This window comes from Macaca fascicularis, chromosome 5 (genome assembly GCF_037993035.2).
Source record: "Macaca fascicularis isolate 582-1 chromosome 5, T2T-MFA8v1.1".
NCBI lineage: Eukaryota > Metazoa > Chordata > Mammalia > Primates > Cercopithecidae > Macaca > Macaca fascicularis.
Genome location: NC_088379.1, coordinates 189,757,271 through 189,780,184, shown reverse-complemented (window position 1 = coordinate 189,780,184; position 22,914 = coordinate 189,757,271). Strand labels below are relative to the sequence as shown.

The 22,914-nt window shown below is 45.9% G+C and overlaps 2 long non-coding RNA genes across 2 annotated transcripts in view; both read left to right on the top strand.

Annotated features, from left to right (window-relative positions):
- Positions 1 to 20,930, top strand: part of LOC123573674 (uncharacterized) — a 36,458-nt gene extending 15,528 nt beyond the window's left edge. Inside the window, exon 2 of the long non-coding RNA XR_012435276.1 lies at positions 16,593 to 20,930. This is a non-coding gene — a long non-coding RNA (uncharacterized lncRNA). The remainder of the gene's footprint in view (positions 1 to 16,592) is intronic.
- Positions 6,575 to 15,176, top strand: LOC135971047 (uncharacterized). The gene is made up of 2 exons (XR_010587105.1): positions 6,575 to 6,861; positions 14,333 to 15,176. It is a non-coding gene; the product is annotated as an uncharacterized lncRNA (long non-coding RNA).
- Positions 20,931 to 22,914: the final 1,984 nt, after the last annotated feature.

Genomic DNA, 22,914 nt, shown 5'->3' with positions numbered 1-22,914 from the left:
ACTTTGGGAGGGTGAGGCAGGAAAGATTACTTGAGGTCAGGGGTTGGATACCAGCCTGGCCAACATGGGCAAACCTGACTCTACCGAAAAATACAAAAATTAGCTAGGTGTGGTGTGTGTGCCTGTGGTACCAGCTACTCAGGAGGCTCAAGTGGGAGAGTCACTTGAACCTGGGAGGCAGAAGTTGCTGTGAGCCAACATCGCGCCAGAGTGAGACCCTGTCTCAAAAAGAAAAACAAAACGCAAAACAGTTAATAAACAAATATAGCAGTTGATAAATTTAACAATGCCTTGTGCTGCTTTCGATGGTTTCAACAGCCTGAGTCTATTTTATAGTTTTAGTTATAATTTAGTAATTTAGTTCTAATTTAGAAGTGACGGTTTCGCAGCAGCCTCTGTGTAGCCTGCTCATTGAATGTCAGTTTCCTGTGTTTCACATTTCAGATTCTGTGAGTTCTCTTTTGCATAAAACATAAGGAAAATATTCATCCAATAGAATAGCTTAACAAATCTGTGGATCGGGGGAAATAAAAAGGCAATTGACTAAGTTGCAAATATGTCATTGGAAGAAAAAAATGCAACTTGTCATTTATGACGTCATTGTCACTTCCACATAGCCTGCCCTGACACTTCATAATCTAACCCCTAATAGTTCACTGTCAAATCTGAGGCGCAGATAGTGATTTCATCTGAAATGTTAAAGTACATCTCAAGTCAGAATGAATTCCTTACAGGCCAAGGCATCTGAAGATGGTGTCTCTGGCTTAGTTGCTCTTTTGTTTGTTGAAGATAGGATATTGGGTGACATTTGATTCAGATAATCGGGTCAGAATTCAGCTCTGTGATGTCCTGTGCGGCTCCGGTCTCCTGTGACTTCCCAACGCAGGTGCTGGAGAGGAGGGCGTAGCCTCCATGTAGCCCTCAGTGAACGACAGACCCGAGGCATCCACCAATGCTCATTAAAGTGGTTTCCAAGCGTTCCAGAATATGTGGGAGAAAATATACCCTTGGAAATGTTGAAATGTTTTATAAGCAAGCACATCCAGTTCCTGGGCAGCTCCAACTTGCTTGGCTCTCATTTGCCCGACGGCTCAGCTGCAATGCTGCCAAGGAAAACAGTCATTGAAAGTCACACAGGTAAGGTGTGGTGTCACAAATCAGTCACACCCTGCTTCTTGCCACAGGGACAAATTGATGACATTGCAGGAGACACAGATATCCTCATCTCTGAGTGGAAGACTGATGTGGCTCCACTCCCTCCATAAGAAGCAGTAAGCGAGGACAATGCTCAGAGCCGACCTCTGGGTGGTTCCCAGAATGTGGGGTGACCCAGCTGCATACACGAACCTGTCACACCACCACAGGCTCCCTGTCACCAGCACTCATCTGGGCGGCACAACCTTCTCAGAGTGGACTGGGATGTTCTCATCATACTGCATGCATTCATTTTCTTTTGCTGCTGTAGCAAATTACGCAGACTTGGTGGCTTCAAATGACACAAATTTATTCAGAAGTCCAAAATCAGTTTCATGAAGCGAAAGTAGAAGTGTTGGCAGGGCTGGCCTCCTCTGAAGGCCCCAGGGGAGAATCGCTTTGCCCTTTCAGCTTCTAGCAGTCACCCGGATTCCTGGACTTGTGACCCCTTCCTCTGCCTTCACACTGTCCCTCCAGTTTCTGTTACCATCATCACAGTCCCTACTCCTGTTCTGCGGTCAGATCTCCCCCGCCTCCTCACAAGGACACTTGTGAGGACATTGGGCCCACCTGGGTAATCAGGAGCATCTCCGCATCTCAAAACCCTCAACTTCATCACATCTGCAAAGTCTCTTTGGCCATATAAGGTGACATGTACAGATTCTGGGGATGAGGACATGGATATCTTTAGGGGCTATACTCAGCCTTGCATGCTGGGCCAGGGTGTGCAGTCACCATTGATGAAAGCTCAGTTTATCACTCGCCATTCCGAAAACACGTAAAGCCAGGGGAGGGCTGGGGGAGATCCTCCTTCACTGGGGCTTGTAGGGACCATGCAACCATCTTGGGTGGAAATAGGTCTTTCAAGGCTGTTGCTGCTACTCTTGCAAAACACACACACGCATGCACACATGCATGCACACATGCATGCACACTCACACATGCACGCACACACACATGCACACATGCTCATACACACACTCATGGACACACACACTCACATGCACACTCACACTCACACACGTGCCACACTCACACTCAAATGCAAATGCACTAACACACACATGCACACTCCACATGCTCACACACTCAAATGCACTCACATTCACATGCACATACACTCACACACTCATGCACACACACTTTCACACACATTCATGCACTCACACTCACACACATTCACATGCACACATACAGACATCAATGCACACACTTACATGCACACACATGCACTCACACACATGCACACACTCACACACGCACACACACAGACACACCCTCTCACACACACATGCACACACTCACATGCACGCACACACACTCACGCACACACACACACGCACACACTCACACACACGCACACACTCACACACTCACATGGACACACACCCTCTCACACACACATGGACACACTCACATGCACTCACACACACACGCACACACTCACACACGCACACACACACTCACATGGACACACACCCTCTCACACACACTTACATGCACACACATGCACTCACACACACACACACACACGCACACACACACTCACATGGACACACACCCTCTCACACACACTTACATGCACACACACATGCACACTTTCTTATCTCTAGTAAGTCTGTCTCGCTGGTTACATTTCATGCCAGTTTATTTTCTCCAGTAAAAACCCCAGGCTCTGTCACTAGGGCTGGTCTGATTCGAAGGCCTTCACCAACCTCAGTGCCATGTAGAAGGGAGAGCACTGGGAATGACAGCAGGCACTGGATTGTAGCCCTGTTTCTGCCATTCATAGTTTAACCTTGGCTAAGCCACTTCATTTCTCCAGGCTCAGATTCAATGCCCCAGTATGAGGTGGTCTAGAGCTGGATTTCCCCAGAATGTGGGGTATAGCATAACAGCTGCTCCTTGGAAAGAAAGGGTATCTTGACCAAATACACTGGGACACTGTTTCAGCGTGTATATACCTCCATCCCTCTTGGAGAGTCATAATGCACATAAACTTGACAAAGGCTCTGAGAAGTCCTACGTAAATGCAGTTGGGTAACTCTTTAACCTAGTATTTTGTAAACGTTTAAAAATCACAGAACACCCTCACTTGTTTTTTTCTTTTTAAATACTGAAGAGCAGACTTTGAGAAATGCTCATCATGGTGGTCTCTAAGGAAATCAGGATTCCTGCCCCATTACCTTGAGGGTGACTTTTGAAATTGAGATGTTTTGCCAACAAGCTGACCCCTGAGAAAGGCAGAAAATGTCCCATGTTGCCTTACCTGGCCTCTTGGAGGCCTTGTTCATCATCATTAATCTTAAGGGGTGCCAGGCTTGCCAGCTGGAATCCATGAGCCAGCCCTGATAGTGAGCCAACCCACATTATAGAGGCCCTTCTCCCTGCCATCCTCCCTTAAAAACTCATTTTCATTCCCCAAGGATTTCTTCATTGTCTTCTAGGAGTTTAGGCCTGGGGATGGGGACAACAGAAAGACCTTGAGAAACTTAATGTTTCTGTTGAGGAAATGACCATCTCCCCACAAGCCAGGGAAAGGAAAAGGAACAAGCAGGCACTGAGCCTTGGCCAGGAGAGGGCTGTGCTCCCTTCATTTTAGTTGAGCCTTGTGAACATCTTCTAAGGTAAAGGTTACTCTTCCCTTTAGAAGACAGAAGCCCAAGGCAGAGAGAAGTTAAGTCACTTGTCCAAGGCCACTTGCTTAACTTGTGGCAGAATCAGGATTCAGCATTACTCAGGTGAGGTATAAGAAGGCATGGCACATACAAGTAGAGAGGGCCAGACCCAGGGGAAGAAGGAAGGTGCACACCAGGCTGGAGGAATCTGGGGTTGTGGGGAGAGCCATGGCTGGGAGACAAGATAACATCCAAGTTCAAGTCCTGGGTCTGTGCTGTTAGCCTTTCTGGTTTTCTCAAGTGAGGAGACTGGAAACGACTCTCTTCTAGCTGTGACGTTAATGAATTCACTTCTAGTTAGGGGGTGAGACTTGAGCAGGTCTGGGAAAGAGATTAGAAGGCAGAGGCAAGCAGTGACAAAAACCAGAACGTGAAGAAAAGCTTGTGTGCACCCAGAAAAATATTCATTCAGTGCTATCTGGCAGACACCATGCTTGGACCTGTGGGTATCACAGTGAACAAAACAGAGCCAAGCCCTGATCTTCATGAAGGTTACACACTTGAGGGGAGACACACGAAAAAATGAAAATTTTAGAAGGTGATGAGTGTCAAGGAAAAAAATAATGCAAAGGAAAAGGAACCAGGAGTGGGGTTCTATCCTAGATAGGATGGTCAGGGAAGGCCTCCAGTGAAGGTGATATGTGAGCAGAAACTTAAAGATGACTGAGAAGTGGATGGGGTAGATTCTGGAGTATTCTGAGCAGAGGAGTAGCCTGTGTGTAGGTGCTGAGGTGCGTAGATGCTGTGGCTGCCATCTTCAGGGAGGGACAAGGAGGAGAGTGAAGAGATGAGGCTAGGAATGTTGACCTCTTTCAGGTGAGGGAGGAGGAGAGTGAAGAGATGAGGCTGGGGATGTTGACCTCTTTCAGGTGAGGGAGGAGGAGAGTGAAGAGATGAGGCTGGGGATGTTGACCTCTTTCAGGTGAGGGAGGAGGAGAGTGAAGAGATGAGGCTGGGGATGTTGACCTCTTTCAGGTGAGGGAGGAGGAGAGTGAAGAGATGAGGCTGGGAACGTTGAGCTCTTTCAGGTGAGGGAGGAGGAGAGTGAAGAGATGAGGCTGGGGATGTTGACCTCTTTCAGGTGAGGGAGGAGGAGAGTGAAGAGATGAGGCTGGGAACGTTGAGCTCTTTCAGGTGAGGGAGGAGGAGAGCGAAGCGATGAGGCTGGGAATGTTGACCTCTTTCAGTATGCAAAAACTTGGGGAGAAAAGTTCAGTGGTACAGGCATTCTATTTGTTGGATAAAAATATTAGAAATTTTAAAATAAAATGTTTTGTGACTTAGTCCAAAATTCTAGAGGACACGGGCCTTTGTCCTTGGTTAGACTCTGTGTCCAAGAAACAAATAGCATCCCAAGAATCAACTCTCCCTCTCCCTGGGGACCTAGGTACCACATCTCTGTTCTGCTCTCTCAAGGATATCCAAGGCTCTGCTCACGACTGAAGCATGCACAGACAATGGTTGGTAACATTTGTCACATTTTTACGTTGCTTTACATGACTTTTGTCAACATGAAAGTGGAAACCAGACTCTCTACCATCGCATGAGTTGGGTTGTAAAAGTCATGGGTTTCTTGTTCTTTAGAATGGCTTTTCCTAGCAGTGGACTCCTCTGACTTTACAACCAATGGTGTGCTCCTGATTCAATCACTTAAATCACTCTGGGTGTTGGATTATTGGTCTGTCCGGTGGGTGGGTGTAGACTAGATGATTAGTAAAGTTCCTTTATTAAATAGATCTGAAAACCCCTGTTGTACCCTCTCTAGCAAACAACATTCCTTCATTCAGTGTCTGTCTTCTCAGAGGTCAAACTAGTAATTATCCATCCCTTTTGCCTGTGTGTACGACATGCATAATTCATAGGTAGCCTTGCAAAATGGAAACGGAATGTCCATTCCCCAGTCCCCACATGACTAGTGCTCATGCACCAGAAAGTTTACCAGGGACAAATTCTGTTTTTCTTCCACCACCAGCCCCTCTCATTTCTACCAGCCCCCAAGGTGTCTATATAATAATCAATTGCAAGACTATTTATCACCTGTTTATACAATGTTAGCTCTTGTAGTTCCATAGCCTCATGTGACAGCTAAGGAAACTGAGGCTCAGAGAGGTCGCTGACTTTCCCAAAGCCACACAGACATGCCATGGGGCGGGAACGAAACTGCAGTTTCTGAACACGAGCTGAGATTCCTTCCCCAACCTCTTGTTGCCTCTATTTTGCCAAGTGCTAACTGTGCCCTGCAAATTATAAGATGTCTAAAAATACGTTTTGAGGATGATGATGGAGAACTCTGAAGTTTTTTTGTTTTGTTTTTAAATACGCCCTCATAGATCCAATGCAGTTGAAACAGCGATCAAAGCCAATTTCCCTAGAAACACCAGATCGAAAACACGTGGTGAGGCTCTGATCTGTAGTGCTTCATCGTAAACAATACATTTTACAATCCCTGAAAAATAAAGAAAAAGGAAAGACTCAAAAGAACATTCTGGGCCTGTCACGGTTGTTTTTCATCCCTTTCATCACTAGATGTCCCCTTGGTTAGCAAACCCCATCTGGAGGGCTGTGTCCCTGCACATCCTTCCTGGAGGGCAGGTGCGGGGAAGAGTCCTCCGCAGTGGGAAGCTTCCTGCCCAGTGGGCCGGGCAGGGGCGGGGCTTCCTGAAGGGGCGGGGCTTGTGTGCTGGCAGAGCCGCTAGTCTCACACAGAGGAAGAGCCATCCTTGAGCTAAGAGGACTGGCTGTAATTAGCATGGAGAGATTAAATATGAAAGGAACACTGTCAAAAACCCATTTCCACCACAGGAAATGAGCGTGGCCTAGAATAGATGCAGAGCATGATTAAACTGCAGGACGGGCTCGGGAGGGAGGGTGAGCCGGCACACATCTCCCGGGGGCCGCCCCAGACCTATGCTTGGGACCACTGCTGAGTCAGATCCATGGAGGCGGTTCTCTGCAGATGATGCGGAGAAACAGGATGCTAGGCGTCTTTGTGAGTAGGCTCCTACTGTAACGATCCAAAGCCATTTTCAATACTTAATGTCTGGTTTCTAGGGCCCCATGGGAGCCACAGCTCTGGGTACCCCCACTACTAGGCCACACTTAATCATCAGTCTGTTGTCTGGATTCCTGCCCTTTAGGAACTCAGGGTCTAGTGGGAGGCACTCACACTCGTGGAGAAATAAAAACCTGTGCAAGGGCTTTCAGAGCTGTGGCTGCTGGGGGAAAGAGATGTGGCTGTGTTGGGGAAACTTTCCTGGAGGGCCTCGAAGGATGAGTGAGCCTGCCAGCTGGATAAAGGGAGGCATGCTAGCATCGGGCACAGAGTGCGAAGGGTGCCGCATGCACGCCTCGGAGAGCGGCTGGAGGGCTGGCAGCCGGGAGGCTGGTGGGAGAAGAGCTGCACAGTTAGCCTGCAGGTCAGACACTGAGGGCTGCAGGGTTTGAATGGATCCTTTGATAGCCTTAAACAGACTGGTCTCAGGAAGGCAACCCTGGGGCAGAGTGAAGGGCAGGAGAGGTGGAGGCTGGAGGCAAGGAGGCCTGTTGGTGGAGGGCTGCAGTAAGCTCAGGGAGGAGGTGGAAGCCTCAGAGACAGTCGGGCAGGACGCCCAAGTGGTATTTCTGACCCAGTGTCTATGGGTTTTGGGACCAGCTGGCTGGGGATGGAGGAGGACAGGGAGGAGTGATGACTCTCAGCTCGCCAGTTTGGAAGACTGCACGGGTGCTTCTGAGGAAGCTGAGAGTTCCGTGTTGAGGCTTGTGGCCTGGAGGCACACGTGGAAAATTTAGTAGGGATGTCCAGGTTGCTGGAAATGGAGGGGTGGAGCTCAGTCCAACTTGGCGAGAGATTTGTGGATTTTTGGAGGCCGGGGAGTGGCTGAAGCTCTCGAGACAGGTGAAGGTGGCCAGATCACTCAGAGCTTTTAAAGGCTGTGTGAGCTATTTAAAGTCTGAGCTGCCCACCAGATCCTCACACCTCTTTGCAAGTGTAATGAGTGACAGTGACAAGGGTTGAGGTCCAGCTTCTTTTCCCCGCCATAAAGATCCTGCTTCCAGTGCTGACTGAGCCATCCAGGGTCCCACAGAGGCCAAGTCCTGGCAGTAAAGAATGTGGAGACCCATACGGGCAGCGGGCAGACAGCCCGAGAAGGCCAGAGGCGGATGCCAGGTGTGTGCAGATGTTACCTGGAGCACTGACATCAAACCTGCAAAGGGGTCCAAGGTCAGGATTCCTGTTCTCGGGGAGGGTGTAGGGAGCAGGGCAGGAGCTCGGGAGCAGGGGAGGAGGACTGAGGCAGATACTCCAGCATGGGGAGCAAAACAGGACTCTGTTTCCTGGTGCTGGGGTATGAGGCAGAAGGCCCAGTGTTCAGAGTAAGGTTAGGGAGAGTCAGAGTAGCCCTGCAGCTGGCTCACTGGATGCTGGCTGCCAAGTTACTTATTGGTCCTTCCATTTCTCCTGCAGTGGGAGGCTAGATTTAGAGTTTTAGACTTGCACTGTCCAATATGATAGCTACTAGCCCCATCTGGATATTTATTTATTCATTTTTTTAGAGACAGGGTCTCGCTCTGTTGCCCAGGTTGGAGTGTAGTAGTATGGTCATAACTCACTGCTGTCTCAACATTTCAGGCTGAAGTGATCCTCCTGCCTCGGCCTCCTGAGTAGCTGGGACTACAGCATGTACCACCACACCCAGTTAATTTTTAAATTATTTTTTAGAGATGGGGCTATTGTTATGTTCCCCAGGTTGGTCTCACATTCTTGGCCTCAAGCAATCCTCCTGCCTCAGCCTTTTAAAGTGCTGGGATTACAGGCTATGAACCACTGTGCCCTATTTCATGTGGCTATTTAACTTTATTTATTTACTTATTTAGAGACTGTGTCTCACTCTGTCACCCAAGCTGGAGTGCAGTGGCACGATCTCGGCTCACTGCAACTTCTGCTTCCCAGGTTCAAGCGATTCTCCTGTCTCAACCTCCTGAGTAGCTGGGATTACAGGTGTATGCCACCATGACTGGCTAATTTTTGTAATTTTACTAGAGATGGGGTTTCACCATGTTGGCCAGGCTGGTCTCTAGCTCCTGACCTCAAGTGATCTCCCCGCCTCAGCCTCCCAAAGTGCTGGCATTACAGGCATAAGTCACTGCGCTTGCCCTTAAATTTAATTTTTAATTAACAAAACTTAAAAGAAATTAAATTCAGGTTCTCATTTGTACTAACTACATTTCCAGTACTCAGTAGCGACTTGTGGCTAGTGTATGGGACAGCGCAGATGCAGAACAGTTCCCGCCATGGCAGGAAGTTCAGTTGTATCGCGCTGGGCAGTGCTGAGCTCTGGCCTTCGGGGTGGAGTGATGGGAGTCACTGGGGCAGGATATTCCTGACACTTCAGAGGTCAGGAAGCAGAGAGGTCCTATAGTCAGCTGTGTTTTGTGGTGGGATGTAAGAGGCAGCAACAGTACTGCCGTCCCTCGCTTCTGCATAACACTCGTGGTTGCTCTCTTCCATGTGCCAGGATTCCTGAAAGCCTCATGGACACTCCTTTAAAGCACTTCCTCCAAAGAAGGCCTTGTAAAAATACACACGTGATTTTAAAATGTTCATGCACTTGGATCCGATGATTCTACTTCTGGAAATGTATCCAAAGGATATACTCATAGATATTCAAATAGAGATCCGTAAAAGGGATATTCTACATTACATTATGATTTTTCTCGGGTCAGATTTAGGTGGGGTATGCTTTACATACAATAAAATGGATCCTTATACGGTAGACAGCTGGATGAATTTTGCCAAACGTATATAGTCGTATAACCACCCCCATAATAGAAAAACTTCCCATCATTCCAAAAAGTTCACCCATGCTACCCTTTGTGGTCAGTCCCCTCCTGCAATCCCTAGCCCCTGGCAGCACTGATCCACTTTGCAGCTTGTAGTTTTGTCTTTTGCGAACGTCACACAGATGGAATTACAGATGTGGCCATCTGCACCTGGCTTCTGCCACTTAGCAAATGTTTTTCGATGCATCCATGGTATTGCATTCACAGGTGGTTTGTTCCTTTTTTGGTGAGTAGTATTCCAGTGTGTTGTCATGGGTTTGTTGACCCGTTGTCCTATCGGTGGGCCTTTGGGATGTTTCTGGTGTCTGGCAATCAGGAATAAAGCAGCTAAAACATTCATGGGCAGGTCTGTGTGGACCACGGGGTGCAGACCTGCAAATGAATGTTGCTCTGCACATGAATGGTTCCAGGAGTCGAATCATTTATATACAGAAGTGAGGGAGGGCAGTACTGTTGCTGCCTCTTACATCCCACCACAAAGCATGAGTGACTGTGGAACCACCCTGGTCAATCCAGCAGGCAAGGGCAGGGGCAGAGCCACCAGACACACAACTCAGTAGACTGTGGGTAAGGAAGCCGCTCAGGACAGCTGGGAATGGAGCGGGCCCCAGAACACAACAGACGTCCCAATATAATACAGAAATGTATAAACGCTCGTTGATCAATGGGTGCAAATATGTAGTCAGATAGAAGAAATGAGACATAGCACTCGATAGATCCGTAGAGTGACCATACTTGACAATAATCTATTGCACAACTTGAAATAGCTAGAAGAGAATAATTCAAATGTTCCCAGCATAAAGGAAAGATAAATATTTAAGGTGACAGATACCCCAATTCCCTGACTTGACCTTTATACAATATAGCAATGTATCAAAATATCACATATGCCCTGAAAATATGTACGGCTCTTATGTAACACTAAAAAAGATTAAAAGAAGATTTAAAAAATGTTTTAAACTGGGAGCTTTTTATAATGGGCACCTGCTACTTTTCAAATGGGAGACAGGAGCAGTAGAACATTACATTGCACAAGAAAAAACCCATTTTCTGAGAAAGATAAGAACATTCTGGCGAGTCCTGGCTGAAGATATAAGCACTCGTGACTCCATTCATGTTGGCTGTCTCCCAGGACCAGAGGGCAAGGCTACGAGAAGGGCCCAGGGACCTCGGTCTGTGGAAGGTTAGAGACAGAAAGAGGCCGAGAACACTGGGACCTCGGGGAGGGCGGAGCTTGGGGAGGGCTGAGAGCATGAATTCACTTCTTATGTTCTTTCTTGTTGTTTTTTGCATTATAAATATGTTTTGCTATCCATGAATATAGCACTTGACATTTACTAAATATTTATAATTCTTCTCATTTTTACTTCCTGAGGCAATTTTAATTGAAAAAAATGTTTCCAGCTTTACTGAGGTATGATTAACAAATACAAATCATGTATATTTAGTGTATACAATGTGATCTTTTGATATATATATATACACACACACATTGTGAATATATACACAATCAAACTAATTAACATATCCATTACCTCCCATAGTTACCGTGTGTGTGTGTGTGTGTGTGTGTGTGTGTGTGTGTGTATGTGTGCTGAGAACACTTCAGCTGGTGACTGTAGCTAATAATAATGCATGTGTACTTTAAATTTGCCAAGAGAGCAGATCAAAAGCGTTCCTCTGTTGCCCAGGACAGCCCTGAAGGAGGTTTGAAAGCACGGCCATGCTGCTCCTAACAGAGCCCACATCCATTAGATTTGCTGTTTTAAAACTTTTGTTTCCATAGAGATTTATACCTCACACCTCCCCTAAACACACAGAATTCTTTCAGCTGAAAACTTGAACGATTTACCTAACTCTACTGTTTTCATTCTTATCATTGTATAGACATAATTTTCTCCAGTTGTAATCAACAAGTATGTGTCTTTGTTCTTTTTATTCATACACACTTTTCCACATATTGACAGAGTCCACATATGTATTATTTTATTTTATTTTATTTTATTTTATTTTAATTTGTTTTGGAGACAGAGTCTCAATGTCACCCAGCCTGGAGTACAGTGGTGCGATCTCAGCCCACTGCAACCTCCACCTCCCAAGCTCAGGTGATCCTCCTGCCTCAGCCTCCCTCCCAAGTAGCTGGGACCACAGGTATGTGCCACCACGCTCGGCTAATTTTTTGTATTTTTGGTAGAGATAGGGTTTCCTCATGTTGGCCAGGCTGGTCTCAAACTCCTGAGCTCAAGGGATCTTCCTGCCTCGGCCTCCCAAAGTACTAGGATTACAGGAGTAAGCCACCACACCTGGCCTACATATTATTTCAATGACTTTATATTCTTTTGCAGGTATGTCTGGGCATTTGAATTGTTTACAGATATTTTTGCTATTTTGAAAAACATAACTTCAAACTATGCATCTGACAAAGGTCTAAATTAGCATCTATAAGGAACTTAAATTCACACACACAAAAAACAACCCCATTAAAAAGTGGGCAAAGGATATGAACAGACACTTCTCAAAAGAAGACATACATGCAGGCCACAAGCATATGAAAGAAAGCTCAACATCACTGACCATTAGAGAAATGCAAATCAAAACCACAATTAGATACCATCTCACACCAGTCAGGATGGCTATTATTAAAAAGTCAAAAAATAACAGATGCTGGTGATGTTGCGGAGAAAAGAGAACACTTATACACTGTTGGTGGAAGTGTAAATTAGTTCAATCATTGTGGAAAGCAGTATGGCGAGTCCTCAAAAAGCTAAAAGCAGAACTACCATTCCACACAGCAGTCCCGTTACTGGGTATATACCTAGAGCAATAGAAATCACTCTACCATAAAAACACATGCATGCAAATGTTCATTGCAGCACTATTCACAATAGCAAAGACATGGAATCAACCTAAATGCCCATCAATGACAGATTGGATAAAGAAAATATGGTACATATACATCACGGAATATTATGCAGCCATAAGAAAGAATGAGATCATGTCTTTTGCGGGAGCGTGGAAGGAGCTGGAGGCTATCATCCTTAGCAAACTAACACAGGAACAGAATATGAAATACCACATGTTCTCACTTATAAGTGGGAGCTAAATGATAAGAACTTGTGAACACACAGAAGGAAACAACAGACAATGGGATCTACTCGAAGGGGGAGGGTGGGAAGAGGGAGAGGAGAAGAAAAGATCACTACTGGGTCCTGGACTTAATACCTGGGTGATGAAATGATCTGTACAATAAACCCCCATGACATGTGTTTACCTGTGTAACAAACCTTCACATGTACCCCCAAATCTAAAATAAAAATTAAAGAAAAAAGAAAAGCATAACTTGAAATAATTTAAAAATAGGGCTTGTTCCCATTTTGGTCAATAATAACTATACTCTTTTAAAAACCACTTTAATATGTTTTGTTTCCTATTACAAAACTAAAATATGTTTATTGTAGACGTTTTAGAAAATACAAGCTACTTGGCATGTTTACTTACAGTCTACTTGGGGCACAATTACAGATTCATTTTTTATTTTTTGGTTAACTGTCTGAGACTTGGCTCATTGCAGTTGGGGTCTCCTTTTCCCTCAATTGCATGATAATCCCAGGGCTCGAGAAGCGTGGGTTCTTATTCCAAATGCAAGACACAGAGGATGCCGGGGAGCCTAAGCAGCCCTCTGGGGCCCGGCTGACCTGCTGTCCTGCCCTCTTACTAGCTACAGTGTTGTTGTAGAAAATTGGTGTGGATCAGCCAGGCACGGTGGCTCACTCCTGTAATCCCAGCACTTTGGGAGGCCAAGGCAGGTGGATTATGAGGTCAGGAGTTCGAGACCAGCCTGGCTAACACAGTGAAACCCTGTCTCTACTAAAAATGTAAAAAGTTAGCTGGGCATAGTGGTAGGCACCTGTAGTCCCAGCTACTTGGGAGGCTGAGGCAGGAGAACCATTTGAACCTGGGAGGAGGATGTTGCAGTAAGCTGAGATCACGGCACTGCACTCCAGCCTGGGCAACAGAGCGATACTCTGTCTCAAAAAAAAAAAAAAGAAAGAAAGAAAAAAAGAAAAGAAAATTGGTGTGGATCCTAGCGCAGAAGTTTCCCACACAAGTCACGGTGATGCCAGCAATCAGGCTTCCAAAGCTACTAGTGTTTTGTTTTTGTTTTTAAGCCTACACTCATAACTTAGCCACCGCTTCCAAAAGAGGGTGCCAAGTCTAGCAGGGAGCCCTGGCTGAGCCACGCCCTGGGTGAGTGTCAGCCATGCCCTGTGGAACTACTGGATCCATTTGCTGAGCTCTCATCACCTGTCTTGACTTCTTCCCCAATGAATTGGAACCATCGCAATTTGTCTAGAATGTTTTAATAAGGTCGATCTTTAAAAGGGAGCCTCAGTGATTCCCTATACAGATTTTCCTTTCCTCCCACCCCACACCCCAGAGCTTTATACACCTGAAAACTCACTACTTCCCAGTTATTCAGCTACAGTTGGATAAGAGACCCAATTCTAACCCATGAGACATCGGATAAAGTTTTCTGTGATTTCTGGGGAAGTTTTTCTTTCTTGATAAAGAGACAGAAGATGCCATCATTCTTTCTTTTTCCCTTTTCCTCTTTAAAGGTAGACGTGGTGTCTGGAGCTACGGTAGCCATTACATGATCACGAGGTGACAGACACGAGCCAACAGGGAGAGATTTTCACAGAGCCACTGGACCAATATCAATAACCACCTACACCTGACTATGTGTTAGGCTGAAGCCACTCTGAGTTGGGGTTTCTGTTAATTGCGGCTGAACCCATTCTTAACTAATATTTTAATTATTAGAAACAAATTTGCAATAAAAAACTTGTGGTTAAATCTTTGTACATAGTTTTATAGAATATATTCACGTAAGAAAAAGTGGGGGATGTTCTGGGCTGAATTGTGTTCCCTCTGACACACAAATTTATCTGTGGAAGTCCCAACCCCCAGTACTTCAGAATGTAGCCATATTTGGAGATAAATTCTTTAAAGAGTTTATTTAGCTAAGTTAAAATGAGGCCTTTAGGGTGGCCCTAATCTAATATGGCTGGTGTCCTTTTAAGAAGAGGAAATTTAGACACAAATGTGCAACCACACACAGAGGAAAGACTACGTAAAGACACAGCAAGAAGGTGGGCTGGGTGCAGTGGCTCATGCCTGTAATCCTAGCACTTTGAGAGGCCAAGTTGGGTGGATCATTTGAGGTCAGAAGTTCAAGACCAGCCTAGACAACATGGTGAAACCCTGCCTCTACTAAAAATACAAAAATTAGCCAGGCGCAGTGGCACATGCCTGTAATCCCAGCTACTCGGGAGGCTGAGGCAGGAGAATCGCTTGAACCCAGGAGGTGGAGGTTGCAGTGATCAGAGATTATACCACTGCACTCTAGCCTGGGTGACAGAGGGCAATTCCGTTTCAAAAAACAAAAAAGAAGAAGAAGAAGGTGGCCATCCACAAGCCAAGGAAAAGGGCCTTAGAGGAAATCAACATCACAGATGCCTTTTTTTTTCCCTTTTTAAAAGACAGGTTCTGCCATCATACCTGACTGCAACCTTGAACTCCTGGGCTCAAGTGATCCTCCCACCTCAGCCTCCACACCTGGCTAATTTATTTATTTTTATTTTCAAGGTGGGGGTCTCACTATGTTGCCCAAGCTGGTCTCAAACTCTTGGCCTCAAGTAATCCTTCTGCCTCAGCCTCCCAAAGTACTGGGATTACAGACATGGGCCATCGCACCTGACTGCTGATACCTTGATCTCAGACTTCTTGCCTCCAGAACTGTGAGAAAATATCTGTTGTTTAAGCCACCCAACCTGTGGTACTGTGTGTGTGTGGCAGCCCTAGCAAACTAATACATGAGACCAAAAATATTTTTCTTATCTGTAAAATAAGAATAATCATATTATAAAGTACTTAGGTGGATTAAATGAAATAATGTATTAAAACATACAGATTGATATGTGATATACAGTAAACATTTAGTAAATGATGGCTATTACTACCAGGAAACCTGAAGACAAAATTTTCTGGACAGCTCTTTCCTGTCAACTCTTCCAAAAATTAACTGAGGACCTTACTGGCCTCAAAAAGGACCACACTGGCCTCAAAAAGGACCACTGAGTTCAAGAGAGCGGTGACGTTATTGCAGCAGAGTGGGTGCTGTGTGGTAATCAGACCATTTTCTTCTCCTGTGGAGGTGCAGGAAGGATGCCTTTCCCAGCTTCTCCCTCACGCCTCTCGGTGGTACCACGTGGGTCACTCTTGCTGTGGAAGGTGAGCAGGAGTGCCACGCCACTTCCAGTTTGTGGCTGTGTAGATCAGGCGCCTTCTCTGTCTTCTCTCTCTTTTCCACTCACATGACTAGAGGGAAGGAACTCCAAGATGGTGAAATACCAAGAAGGAAGGAGACCCTGAATGATTTTGGAGGAGGACCAGGCAGGAAAGCCACCTGACCCACAAGAGCAAGACAGAATCCTAGGCTGAGTGAAGCCATTGAGATTTCAGGATTTATCCTTAGGGCAGTTGCCTTTGCTTACTCTGACTAATACATTCAATGTTCTCCTCTATGAACTCCTGACAATACAACACTATTTCCAGTGAGTGAAGTGTTCAGAGAGAAGGGTGTGTGCAAATTCATGGCTAAGTTTCAATCAATCCGCTATAAATTGATATGGTTTGGGGCAAATGGGAAGAAGAGGATATTCAGTTGTTGTTATTTATATTGTCATGTATAGGATGCTGTTATTTCCTTGATTCTCTCTTCTTTGGGCAAAGAGCAGACTCATACTCAGAGGATAAGTCTGAGAGCAGATAGGAAATGAATTCCACAGTCATCTTTATATATTGGTCTCTTTTCAGGCCCAGCCCGGTGGGATTGGATCTGATTGTTTGTTGGTGTCATTTATGTCTGCAATAGATGTCTAAGAATACAGCATAAAGATGCCCAGGTGCTCAGCCCTGCACTGAGCTGGAGAGAGGGCCGAAGGCTTACCTTTCATGCATTGCCATGGACCTCGCAGCCACGGAGCAGGGAGGGGTTGACAACACCAGGAGCTCAGCCTGACACCTTCCACTCATGTCTCCTTGGACCCTTCCTGTGCTAATTATGATCCTTCTTGGAAATAAAAAACCAAACATTTGATGGCAGATACAGACAATGAAATCCTATCCAGCTTTAAAAAGGAAGAGTATTCTCACACATGCTACAGTGTGGATGAGCCTTGAGGACATCATGCTGAGTGAAATCAGCCAGCTACAAAGGACAAACACTGTGGGATTCCACTCATATGAGGTTCCTAGAAGAGCTGAATTCATAAATACCAAAAACAGAAAGGTGGTTGCCAGGGGCTGGAGGGAGGGAGGGAGGGAGGGAGGGAGGGAGGAATGGGGAGTGAATGGGACAGAGTTTCAGTTGAGAAGATGAGAAAGCTCTGGAGATGGGTGGTGGTGATGGTAGCACAACAATGTGAACATACTTAACACCACCAAACTGCTCATTTAATAATGGTTAAAATGGTAAAATTTGTGTTAAGTATTGTTTACCATAATAAAACTTAAAAAAAAAAAACAAACCAGAAACCATTTGCACAGCCTCTCTTACATGGAGGAAGGTGACCTGGAGGGGTAGAGAAACATGGTTAGTGTCATGGGAACACAAAGGAATGTGACAATCCTGTCTTTGAGGAGCTTGCAGGTTGTGGGGGGAGAGATGGATTTGACAACAATAATTGGGAAAACGCAGATGCAGAAGGAGGGAAAGAGGGAGGCTGAATCAGAACTCAGAGGAAGGAGCTGTTGGAGTCTGAGGGCTCAGGGCAGGAATTCTGGAAGAAGAAATGCTTGCCTGGGGCTCCCAAGGTGTATTAGTCTGTTTTTAAACTGCTGATAAAGACATACCTGAAGCTGGGAAATTTACAAAAGAAAGAGGTTTATTGGACATACAGTTCCATGTGGCCTGGGAGGCCTCACAATCATGGTGGAAGGTGAAAGGCACGTCTCACATGGTGGCAGACAAGAGAAGAGAACTTGTGCAGGGAAACTCTCCTTTTAAAAATCATCATATCCTGTGAGAGTTATTCACTATCATGAGAACAGCACAGGAAAGACCAGTCCCTATGATTCAATTACCTCCCACTGGGTGCCTCGCACAACACGTGTGAATCCACAATTAGATTTTGGTGAGGACACAGCCAAACCATATCACATGGTCTGGTGGGATCTTGCATTTTGAAGAGTGGGAGTGAGGCTGAGCTCAGCGAGGTGGGGACCAGAGCAAAACACTTGCTGGGGGCTGGTGCTGAGGCCCTGGAGGAGCAACCTAGGCAGAAGAGTGGGTTCCTAAGGAGAGCGGAGGGAGGTTGTGGTGGCTACAGACCATGGGAGTCCTGACTTTTTTTTTTTTTTTAATGAACTTTCTAATTTTGGAATAAATTCAGAATTACCAAAAAGTTGCAAAGATAATACAGAGAGGTCCCATATACCCCTCAGCCAGTTTCCCCTAGGGTTAAGATCTTACATTACTGTGGTACATTTGTACAACTAATGAGCCAATATTGATATATTCTTAACTAAAGTCCTCACGTTATTAAGATTTCATTAGTTTTCCCTACTGTCCTTTTGCAGGATTCCATCCAGAATACCCAACTTGCACCCATCCAAAGTCGCAAAGCTATCCCAGTACACTCCACAATCAGTTTCCCTTATTATTATGAATATCTCATATTAGGGTGGTACATTTGTTACAATTAATGAACCAGTATTGATACATTATCATTAATAAAAGTCCATGCTGGATTCAGATCTCATGAAATTTGTACCTAACACCCCTTTTCTGTTCCAGGACCCCACACTGCATTTAGTTGTCACGCCTCCCTCGACTCCCCTTGATGTGACAGCTTGTCAGACTTCCCTTGATTTTGATGACCCAGACAATTTGAGGAGTCCTGATCAGGGATTTTGTAGTACAATCCTTAATTTGGGTTGATTTGATATTTTTCTCATATTTTTCCATTCAACTCTCACAGGGGTTCTGAGTTTTTGAAGAAAGCATTGAGGTCCAGTACCCCACTCCTCACACTGCACATCAGTACCCCGCTCCTCACACCGTACATCGGTTTGCCTTCTAGCTTCTGCATTATCTTCATCACCTGGCCAGAGGATTGGTTCTCCACTGTAAAGTTATTTTTTCCATTTCCTGCACTCTAGTCTTTGGAGGTAGGCATTGGACGGTTTTGAGTAAAGAACATGACTTGATGAAAGTGGCATTATGGGATGAAAAGTCCCTCCATGGCTGATGTGCTGGGCGGGAACATCTCGACCTGCAATAGCACTGATGCTGGACTACATGCTGCATGCCACAGACTTCACACATATGGCAGCATTTGATCGTCCTGTTGACTCCCAGTTGAAAGATGAGGAAGTGGAGGCACTGGGAGGTTAAATAACCTGTTAAAGGTCATGCAACCAGTGAGTGATCACCCTGGGATCTGAACCTGAGGAGTGTGGCTCCAAATCCATGTTCTCACCATGTCCCTTGGTGACGGATTAGCACAATGAATTCAGACTGTGTGGAGCATCGGGATTTACATTCGAAGTCAGATTTTCCAGTCTCACCTCCAAGATTTGGTGTCAGCAGGTGTATGGCAAGACCCAGCCCTTTGTACCTTAGCCAGTTCCCAGGAGACTCATGAGGCCCAGTCTGTACCCAGCAGATTCAAGAACGAGGCTGGAGGTTGAGAGACCCTTTGGAACCTGCTAGTGACCATTTGGGTCATCACCCAGGGAGGCCTGACCCAAGGGACAGTGTGAAAGGTGAGGACGACTGGAGAGGTGCTGCAGGAGGCTGCATGGCCTGGTCATGACTGGCTTTCAGGCAGTGAGGGGCAGACAACATTCAGCCTGGCCACGGAGGGATCGCAGTACCCAAAACAGAGATGCGGGACTCTGAAGGACCATGGAGGACCCACGATGAATGAGGCTTTGAACTTGTAGGAGGCATGGGAGGAAATACTCAGCAAGATGAGGGCAGCACCTGCAGGGTCTCCAGAGACCCAGGGGTGCCAACAATGTCCCAAGTATATGAGCTTTCTATGTGACAACACCACTGTAAAGGGCAGAACATTGGAAAATGCCCCCTATTTAGAGAAGGGGTCATAAAAAGGGGGGCTGCAGGAATGCGGAGCTCAGTTTGCCTCTCCCTCAAAATAAACCCAATTGAACCCCTGAACTTTTTACCTTATAGGCAGAACCCCACTGTCAGTGAAAGACAAGATGGGAGCACCAGCTTTGAATGGTGCTCACAGGGACAAGGGGAATTTCCAGAGTCCCATAAAGGATGTCCCTCCACGGCGGTGACATCTAGTGCCTTGAAGGGTCTTGAATCCAGGAGGCTCCACCCTGCCTTGAGTCACTGATGTAGAGAAGCAATGCAGGTAGTTAAGTAGAAGGCAGCCTTGACGCCTGTGGTCTGAAGCCACTTCACAGCCCTGGACTCTGGAATGGGATTTGCAGCAGCCCTGGAAGGGAAGGCCAGGTTCCCAGTTATGGAGTCAGCTCAGTTGAGGGGTCCTCGTGACCCAGAGTCCCAAGTGGCTTTGCTCTAGGGATCATCTCCCTCAGCCTGCACATACCCTGCCCCTGCCAGGCCAAGCCAGTGCCAGGACTTGTTTCTCAGCTGCCTCCTCACCGACCTGGAATAACCTTTCCCCTGTTCCCAGGGCCTGCCCTGCCCAGGAGTGTGGCCACTCCTTGCTTAGGAGGGGGGCACCTCCTCCAGCCCGTGGTTCTGAAAGAGGCCAGCTTGGGTGAGTCCAGGCAGCCTTTGCTTCTGGCAAATTTTGTCATTGACGAAGAGAAAGAAAACCCAACCCATACATTTCGTCTTCTTTTGCTGTAACTGATTTAGGCCAGTTGTAGAACTAAGAGTTTGACAGCCTAGTAGAGGGATGCAGAAAAAGCTTGAATAGATTGTCAGTTGATTTCCTCTAATATTCAGTTTCCACACTGTTAATATCAGCTCCTGTTTTTGGTGGGGAGAGGGGTCATTCTTTCCTTTTACTATCGAGTATCTCAAAAATGCAGAAAATTATGGAGTAATATGGAGAACAGGACTCATGATAAGCAACTGAGTTAAAATTGCTCATTCTGACATATTCGATTCAGATGTTTGAGAAAAGAAATATTACAGGTACCCTTTTGTGCCGCTGTGTTTCCGTCATTCTTCCCCAAAGCCAACTGGTATTTGGAATTCTATTACATCATTTCTGAAATAATTCGTAAGCTTTTAAAAAATACTATTATATTAATGTCCCACCACAACTGTTAACAAGGCCAATATAGCAAATGAATTCCTCCTTCCTTCCTTCCTTCTTTCCTTCCTTTCTTCTTTTCCTTCCTTCCCTTCCTTCCTTCCCTTCCTTCCTGTTTTTCCTTCCTTCCTTCCTGTTTTTCCTTCCTTCCTTTCTTTTTTCCTTCCTTCCTTCCTTTATTCCTTCCTCCTTCCTTCCTTCTTTTCCTTCCTTCCCTTCCTTTCTTTTCCTCTTTCCTTCTTTTCTTTGTTTCTTTTAGAGTGAGAATATTTAAAATCTACTCTCTTAGCAAATTTCAGGTACACAATGCAGTATCATTACCTCTAGTCACCATACTGTACATTAGACTGCCAGAACTCATTCATCTTAGAACTAGTAGTATCAACACTGTGATTCAACTTCAGTGTAAATTTGAAGCCATTAGATTCAAAGGCAGAGAGCAGCAGAAAATTGGTTCTTGTGAACAAACAAGTACGTTTTGAGGATGTGCCCTGAAGCAGAGATGAGCGCCCTGGCACTCATCCTGGCACTCCATCCCGGCACTCCATCCTGGCCAGCATACACTGGCTGCACTCCTGCGGTGTGCTGGACATACAAAGGCAACAAATACAGGCCTGATCTCGGATCTCTTAGTGCTTTGTACCCAGAGGAGATGGCTGTTACTCAAATACATACATCAATGCATGTAATTATATTCCATTACAGATTGAGACGTGGCACAGCTCTACAAAAACAAAGCCCTAGCTTAGACTAGAGGCAAAAAAAGAGTTTAGATTTCTTACCCTTTGGTTGCGACCCAGGACACGTGGCAAACAGAAAACTCAACAGCAGGACATTTTTAGAATTCGTGAAGCTCCATATTGTAAAGATACTTAACTTTAAAATATCAACATCAATTCAGATTCTTGTCATTTCTCTATCTACAGATAGCATAGGACCTCACACGGGGAATGGAAGCAAATCCTATTTAAGCAACTCACAAACACAGACTTTGAAATAACCCACTATTCTCCAAGCACAGATTCATTCTCCATTTAGGGTCCTGCAACAAGAAGTCACCCGTAACTATTTCTGAAAAGGAAGCAGGCGGCACGTGCCCTGTGGACCAAGAGTTAGTGACTGACAGTGGGAGCGCTGACTGCTATCCAGGTAAAAGCCTACAGCGACGTCCTCTCCTTAAGGTTTTCTGAAAGAATGTAGGTCGCTAGCTGCCATCACAGTTCACTGTTCACAGTGGCTGAAAGAGATCATGCCGTTTTTTGGTGGGTTTTGTTGTTGTTGTTGTTTTTTGTTTTGTTTTGTTTTTTACGGAGTCTCGCTCTGTGGCCCAGGCTGGAGTGAGTGGCGCCATCTTGGCTCACTGCAAGCTCCGCCTCCCAGGTTCCCGCCATTCTCCTGCCTCAGCCTCCCCAGTAGCTGGGACCACAGGCGCTGCCACCTCGCCCGGCTAATTTTTTGTATTTTTAGTAGAGACAGGGCTTCACCATGTTGGTCAGGCTGCTCTCCATCTCCTGACCTTGTGATCCGCCCGCCTCGGCCTCCCAAAGTGCTGGTTTCACAGGCGCGAGCCACTGCGCCCGGCCGCCATTTTTACTGTCATCCATTCATGGTGCGTAGCAGAGAGCAATCCATTCAATTCAACCTGCAAACACCTAGTTTCATTGCCTGAGTATTAAACTTAGTATTTAATGTTAAATTAAATCTGACTCTCAACTATTTCGCTACACTCCAGGTACTCCTCAGCTAAATCCATTGACACAAGTAGAAGGGAATTTAGACTTTAGTTAATCTAGTAGTTACCAAAGTTTTAGATCTCACAGGCTGATAAAATTTTACAAAGAAGAGTTGGGGCCGGGTGAGGTAGCTCACGCCTG